Source organism: Rhipicephalus sanguineus, chromosome 1, assembly GCF_013339695.2.
Source record: "Rhipicephalus sanguineus isolate Rsan-2018 chromosome 1, BIME_Rsan_1.4, whole genome shotgun sequence".
Taxonomy (NCBI): domain Eukaryota; kingdom Metazoa; phylum Arthropoda; class Arachnida; order Ixodida; family Ixodidae; genus Rhipicephalus; species Rhipicephalus sanguineus.
This window is the reverse complement of record NC_051176.1, coordinates 232,199,257-232,207,833: the sequence shown is the minus strand read 5'-3', so window position 1 is coordinate 232,207,833 and position 8,577 is coordinate 232,199,257.

Sequence of the window (8,577 nt, the reverse complement as noted above, 5' to 3'; positions counted from 1 at the left end):
TCGAGAGCGTCTTCGGAGACCCCCATTGCATTATTTGCGGTAAAGAAAGTCTCACGTATACCATTTTCTCCAAGCTGCAAAGAAAGCCCGCGAAATACAAAAAGGACCACGTGACTAGCGCATTCGCGCGCCAGCGAACGTGATGCTCTCAGCCGTGGTTTGAGAGAACGAGATCAGCTGCAGCCGCGACTAGCCGGCTCCGTTACCGCGGTAGGCCGATAAGTTAACGGTGGTTTCTTGTAGCGAGCGCGGTGGCCCGCGCTCGCTACAACTTGCACCGTCACGCGCGCCAACTAGCTCACGCGGGCCAAGAAACCGCCAACTTACCGGCCTACCGCTGCAACGGAGCCGGCGAGTCGCGGCCGCAGCTGATTTCGTTCGCTCAAACCACGGCTGACCCCCGTATTCGTTTGTTTGTTTGTTTGTTTGTTTGTTTGTTTGTTTGTTTGTTTGTTTGTTTGTTTGTTTGTTTGTTTGTCGCCTTAAGGAAACTGGCTCATACCCACGAGGGGGTATGAGCCAGTTCCCCCCCCCCCGTATTCTCAAACATGGTGTAAGAATATACTCAGGTGATGACACTCTTCCCCCAACGCATGGGAAACCGCAATCCACGCGCGTCCAGATAATGTTCGGGTTCTTATCAGATGACTTGCAGTTTTATCGGCGCCATCTTAGAGGGCGCTACGAAAAGCGGGGCAGTCGTCTCCATAGCAACGCGCATGCTGCTGATAACGTGCATTTTTCTGTTCCATTTTCCTGGATAATGTGCATCCGCCAAGCGGCGTCGAGGGGCGAAATCGAGAGAGCAACAGGAGAGGGCACGGCGAGCGCGGCGGCGATGATGCAGCACCGCCGTGATTCGGCTACTCGCGGGCGCTCTCCACCTCAAGCCATTAGATGGCGCACCGCTCAACGGACCGACGACCGAACATTTTCTGGCCGCTTAGTCGCGCGCAGTGTCAACACCTGAATATTCTTACACCGTGTTCTCAAAGAAGCCTGGACTCGAATTTCGTCCTTCACTTGACCGGGTAGGGTGCCTCGATGTGCGCGCGCCTCCGCCATCGAGGCACCCTATGACCGAGTTGAGCACAGCGCCGCTGCTCGACCGAAAGTGACGCCGCGCTTCTCAAGAATTGCCGATGGTTGTCGTTGATATCCAGTGACTTGTTCTGTCTAGCGACGGCGCTCCCATCGAATTTCTCAAGTCAAGGTGGAGCGTTGAGTGAAGGGACGTTCTAGCATACGGGGGTGAGAGCAGCACGTTCGCTGGTGCGCGAATGCGCTAGTCAGGTGGTTCTTTTTGTATTTCGCGGGCTTTCTTTACAGCTTGGAAAAAGTGGTATACGTGAGACCTTCTTTATCGCAAATAATGAAACTGGCGTTTCTGAGGACGCTCTCGAACTTTGCCAGCAGCATTTCTTGCCTAAAGTCAATATTTAGCAATTTAGTTAAATAATCCTAATTAACAGATTAGTTAATTACAAAACAAAAAGTTGCCTGTAGTGCGCAAGGTGACTGTCAGCAATTTGCAACTGATTTTACTCGCCTGCCTCTAATATTGTATTTTTGAACCCTTGGCTAAAGATAGCTGGGACATCCGGTATATAGTTTCAAGGTCGTGTGAGGTACACAAAATAATACGTGATCGCGCGAGCTGCGCGTCCACTTCGTCTTTGCGGTGTTCGCGCGAGCAAAACAATAAAAAAGCTGGGTTAACTTCTTGTGATAACAACTCTTTGTGGAATGTACAGTGGACGCAGTTGACGCAGTCTGCGGAATGTGCAGTGACGTGAGTTTGGCGAAACTCGGAATCTTTCCGAGCTCTGGCGACACCCCCTTTTGAACGAGCTAATGTTAAGAAAAGGTCTAATCTAGCCCTCAGCACACGCCACGTTCCATGCGTTACGAAGGAAGCGAAGGAACGCGGCGTCACATCAAGGGCCGTCGACAAAAGTGGGTGGCGTCTTCAACCCAGCGGCACCTTTCACTTGTTTGTCGCACTGAGTGCAGAAGTGCACCGATGCGTGAAAAATGTCAGAAATTTTTAATGATATGTTTTAGAGGTACGGGCTGTTTAAATTCGTTTTCAAGTGTTTAATGCCTGCACTAAGTATTCTTTAAAATAATTAGTACCGCAGCCTCCGAGATTAGCTCCGGCCGAACGCCTTTCAACAGCGCGCGGCAGCAGCTAATCGCCGAGGCCACATGTATACCATCAGCATGGTCATCATGATCGGCCTCTACCTTCTAGCGCGTTGCTCGGCCGACGCGCTCTCTTCGTCCTCTTCTCATCTTCTGCTCGCTCCCCGAACACGTGCGCCCGGCTGATTAGCTAGTTAGCTAGGCGCTAGGCCTAGCTAATTAAACCAAGACGTGCTATTATCAAGATAATTAGGCCGAGTCATGATAAGAGCGAGCTATTTAGCCACGTCGTGCTATGAACGTGGCAGTTAGGACCATGGTTATTAAGACCACGCTAATGAAGCCGCGTCATGCTAAGGCCGAGCTAATGAAGACAAGCTAATTAAGAAACGCTAATCACGCGCAAGCTAATCAAAACCATTCTAACGCAGAGCGTGTTATTAAGAATATGCTAATTAGTGCACGTTAATTAAGATCTTGATAATTAAACCCATACTAATCCAGATAAGTCTATTCAATACCACGCCTATTAGACTAATTTAATTAAGACCAAGTTAGTTAATGCCATGAAAATTGATACCGAGCTGACGCGGTCGTCACTCCGAAGCAGACTTAGTTGACGTTCAGCCACGTAAAAAGCTGGAAGCAGCTTCTAATTAACGTCCACTGCATGATACGCTTGACAATCATACTGGCATTATGGCAGTCACGAGTTCAACTGGGGCCTTCTCAGAATCAACGAGTTTGAAGCCGAGCTCGCGTGCCAAGTATAGTTTGACTGACAGGCGCCACAGCAAGGTTCGGGCCCGCCCACCACTTTACTCTTGCCGAGGCGCAGTACCCACGCCGCAACCACCGCAACGCCAGCGATCGGCACATTTAGCTGTGAACTGCGACATAACTTCATAATATTTGACGTAACATAATAATAGACGTAATATTCGATTGAAGTGAAACAAGATGTACGAGAGTGCTGCGTGTGTGCCCTTTTTGCCTTCGAGTGGAAATTTCCATGCTCCAGGTGGAACGAAAGAACTTGCCCGAAAGAGGATAACCGCCCACGAACACTCCTGTGGGCGGCGCGATGTTCAGTTGGCAGAGGGATAGTGCGACAATCACACTGGCGTTGTTGCACTGTAGAAATGTTGGCAGAGTGGCGGCACTGACGCGTTCGCACGCGCTGTTCCTTTGAAAACCCCCTCAAACGCCGCACATGCGTTTGTGACGGCATGCGCGTTTCTGTAGCTGTTTTTCTCATTGCTTTTTTCGTGCGCTCCGCCCTGTCTTCCTAGCTGTCATGACCGCCGTAGTGCGAGCTCGGAGCAAACTCGTGTTTACAAGAAGCTCGGGCCATTCTGCATAGCACTCCGGTACACTATATACTGTAGTATACTGTTGTACATGTATCCTACACCCCAAACTCCGTCTTCCTAGCTCTATTTGCAGCGAAGCTATAGGCATTCTATGGTCTAATGAGACTCTTAATTAATGCTAATTAAATATTACACGTGGTATAAAACTCCTTCCTAGCCCAACGCTCGAGTATCTATGCAATGTTACTAGAATCTATTCTAGTAATGTTGGGTACTACGTACCTACCAAACGTCAATTTCATATGTTCACTTACGGTGGACCGTAAGTCACTTTTTTGTGCTTTTCGGTTTCGTGCATGGAGCCTTTGTCATGAAGCGTTTTTTTTTTTTTTTTTTTGCAAAGCTTAGCGGCCGTTCCTCCAGCTGATGCAGTCGAATGGATATGCTCGTCCAATCTACCTGATGCAGGGCGAACACAGGGCGAATGTGTCCTCCTCGTGTGAACTTCAAGATGATCCCAAACATGCGTAAGTACGCACGGAAAGAGCAAAATAGCGTTTGTTTGCCTTTTGCAATCAAAACATTTATACATTCCTGTTTTAATGTGCATAAGCTGCTGGTTCACATGTTAATTTGCTGACTGGGCTTCACCGTATACGTCGTCATCTCTATCGAGTGTGAGCATCGCCTTCGTAAATGGCATTCAAGTGCAAGCCCAGACGCAGATAAGTTTGATTTATTGCAGTAATGCACCTAAGTGTCCGCATTACTTATCTTTTACATATATATTACTTTAGTTCCAGTTGTGTTATACGACCATTTTCTTCAATAAATGCAGGATGTTTAGGCTTGCATTTTAAATGTTGCACGTTATACACGCCAGTCGCGCGCCAGTAACGCACGTTGCTTCTGCCGTTACTCCATTTTCTGAAATTTTAATCAGTGCGCCTTCGCTGCAGGAACCCAAAATAACATTTTATTAAGCCTCATTTTTATATTTCACATAAGACTTCTAGCCCAACGATTTTAGCTAAATACTGATATAATTTGCACAAATGTGCCGGACTTTAGCAATATCATAGCGGTTAACTGTAGAGTTCACGTGATGGCTTATAAAATTGTGGCGCATGGTAAAGCCATTTCTCAAGGTGAAATCAAACAGGAAATGAGATTTCATCATCAACGCTCTCCGGAAAGAAAACATCACTGATCTCTCAACAAACTTGCAGTAATTCTGACGGTGTACTTCTACTACCAAAACATATGCGCGGATTTTATTGCAATAAATATATGCTTAAATTGTATAGTTCTGTAAAAATGTTTGCAACATGAATAAACTTTGCCCCTTTAACCTGTATAATTGCCGCAAAAATTCCGAGCGCCTATGTGAAGGCGTTCAAGGTCAGCCTCGCTCTCTCAGGCATTCAACAACCAGAGACTATAGGCGTGTGCGAATAGTGAAATTTCATCTCGAATCGAATTCGAATCGAATAGTGCCGAATAGTGGCCAAAAATATCGAATATCGAATCGAATAGTATATTTACACGAAACGTATACCGCCAGTTACGGCAAGAGGAAGGAAAAATCAGGGACGCTACGGCGTATGACAGCTTTATTGCGCGCTTGTTCGGGAGGGATTTCTCTTCTCCAGCTTTTATGGGCGCGCAGGCATGTTGATGGGGTAAAAACCATAGGGTAAAAAGGATTGAAACGCTGTGGTTGACTGGTTTCTTATCTCTATACGCTTTTACGGACAACTCTGTACCTGTTTTCAGACGTTAAGCTGCGCCAATCTCCACTGCGCACGGGAGAGCGAGGAATCAAAAAGAAGCATAGAATCGGCCCGGACATCGAAGAAGCGCATTCGGTTGTGCACTGTGCAAGCATGTGGAGTCGGCAATTTACAGTGAAGCTATCTACAAGCAAGGTGTTTTTTTTTTTCTGATAATACAGATTTTTTATAAACATCCTACGGCAGTAAGGCTCCTGTCGTTTTCGTACACGAACTCTACGCCGAGGCGGATATATATACTTTGCCCCAGCTGATATGACACCGTTGCGACTAGCAAAAGCTTGTTAATTAACTTTTTAATTATTGACATGAGAGCAGTTGTTTATATTCGAAAGTTGTAGTGCATGACAATTTATGAAAGACCCATTTTTTAGAAATCACAAAAGTTGCAAATACTTCGAGATATTCATCATCGAATTTTAAGGGACATATCTAAACTTACGGCGCCCGGCGCGTAGGAAACGCGGCTTCTCGGTTACGTCAGACCGGAACTACCCGTGACAAGGAAGTGACAAAATTTGAATGAAGGAGCGTCGTGGCCGTATCTTTTCGTGAAAAGCGGCAAGTCATTTCACTTGCGGCAGCGGATCTCCGTATACCTTCTGCATGTGATGTTTGGTGCTTATCTCTTTCTTTCGAGTTGGGCGCAAGAAAACCGCAATATCAACCTTTTCTTCCTCTGTGAATCATAAAACTCAGGGCAGCCCCTGCAGCACTTCTTGCAGACAAGCGAAATAGTTTTTCGCGCGAATTTATTCTTTAAGAAAGAAACAGATAAGCCCCACACATGGCATCGAAACAATACATGTGTATTTCAAATACTTGCCAATTTTTCTGACCAAAATCTGCTTCGGCGCACCTTGATTCAAATTTCGCCACTTCCTTGTCACGTGTAGTTCCGGTCTTACGTAGAAGAGAGGACGCGTCTCCCGCACGCCGGGCGCCGTGAGTTTAGATATCGCCCTTAAAATTCGATAATGAATATCTCGAATTATTTGCAACTTTCGTGATTTCTAAGAAAAAAATGGGTATGCCACAAATTGGCACGCACTACAACTTTATAATATAAAACAATGCACTCAATTAAATAATTGAAAAATGATTAACGAGTTTTGTTAATTAGTCCCGTCAATGTCATTTTAGTTGCGGCAAAGTTATACGATTTTTATAGCAATTTGTATTGTCGAAAAAATAAAAGCCTGTATAGGTAGCATGAACGTCCGCGGTGTTCACAGAAACCTCTTACGGGTATGTGCCACAGAAATTGGGCAAGCTCACCGCTGGACCACTGAAAATGAAGAAGTCTAACAAAACATGTTGTTGGACTTGTTGGTTCATACTGTGCGAAAGGCAACAACGCAACGCAAGGTGAAGAAACAAGAGCGCCATCCTGCACATCTTGTTTCTCCACGTTGCGTTGCGTTATTACCTTTTGCACAGTGAAGTAGTCGTGCGCGGGCAAAAACGTATGTGCCACAGCTGGTGCATTAAATTGAGAAAGACTTTAATGAACCGGCGTGTGTTTTACTGCTTCTCCTGTCCAATAATAATATGCACTCCTCGTTGATGGGGGCCCGCGATAATGAACACTCAAAGCTCGACATACAAGGGGAGCTAAATGCGACACGTAAGCAAGCGTGTAGTAGAAACATTACCCGCCTTCGCTGATCAGCCATCTTCACGGAGTGGAAAGGCCGACGATTTTAATACGGAACTTCAGTGAGAGCCTAGAAGCCATGAGATGAGATATACACTGGGGCAATTCTTGCAAGGAAAGAATGCCTGCGCGCAAACTATAGACAAGGACGCAGAAGACACGGACGAGTGGATTTCCTAAGGATTATCAATGTCTTCTGCTTCTTTGTCTATAGTGTGCGCGCCTCCATTCTTTCCTTGCAAGTATGAACCAACTCGCCCAGCAGCAAGTTTTACTGAACTGGGGTAATTGTTGATGCTGGTACCATTGTCGGTGATGTGCCGTTATTGTGATGTCAGCCGCCCGCGCCTCCTTCGAAGGTGCGCTCTCTGCAACGTTTTGGACAAAACATTTTGGCTCGAGACACTTTGCATAGAGAGGAATCAACAAAACGGTCAGTTCAAAATTGAAATGTGCTTTCGTCACTGCGCGTTCATGTGGGCTGTGAAGCCGGGGATTCCGCTGCTGCGCTCGAAGTCGCAGGTTCGGTTTACGAGCGCAGTGTCGTAATTTCTGTAATCATTTAATGAAAGGACGGCTCTGTGGTGAGATTCAGTTGCATAATAAAAAAAAAAAACTTTCTGCCGCACAAGGTGAATCCGTGTAGCGGCGGGTTCCACTACAAGGTAGCTTTTCTGTTAAGCATGAAAGCATGACGACGAAGCAAAGACACTGAAAGTGTCGCGTGGTGGAAGTACCACCAAATCGCCGCTTTGGAAAAAAAAATAATAAGTAAAATTCTGCAAATTAAACACTTTCATACGAACATTTGGGGCATCTTTCTCTGTCTTTCCTCTCTCCTCTTCCTTCCTTCCTTCCTTGTGCGTAATACGGAGCTAATCTTAGTTTTTCTTTTACAGCTCGTGACGCTAAAAGCTTCACTGCTGTCCGACAGCATTAGATCAGCGAACAAAAACATGAGCAAGAGATAACGCGAGTGTTGAAGTTCGTGCACAGTATTGAAATCATCGCCGTTAAATCACACCGCGTCGTTGGTACCCTCTGACTTCATAAATTAATAGTGTGCCCTTCATTGGTGAAATAAAAGGAAAATAAAGCAAGGCTTCCTGTTTTTTTCATTTGCTAAACTCAATTTGCTGTGAGCAGCATTCGCCAGTTCTGGACCCCTGAACGTATTTTCGTTACTGAGCCTCACGTAAACTTAAGTGGCCCTTTCCCCTTCCCCCGTTGTTATGGAAACGCATTGGTTTAACCATATGTGCGTAGTGTGCTAACTTACCGAACGCCTGCAGACACAGACAAGTCATGCTCGTTGGAAAGATACGTCCACATCGAATCTTATTTTTTACGATTTCGTAATATATATGCTTATCACGAGTTTCGTAAGTTACATACAAATTCCACTTGTTTTTGTCTGTATACTTCGCTATTGTATGTGCAAAGTACCCTGCATGCTCGGCGAAAAGAAAGAAAGACGCTGTTTATTTGACCGGTGCACTTGATTGCGCCATCATCCGCCATGGCAACAGGCGTAAGTGACAGCGCTCGCTTCCGAGCGGTTTGTTCTGAGACAGTGTAGACAAGGGAATGGCATTGCGTTTGTCAAACAGTCGAATATATGGTAGTACACGCTACGGCAATGCACGCCGTGAAATGTGCAGCAAGAAGG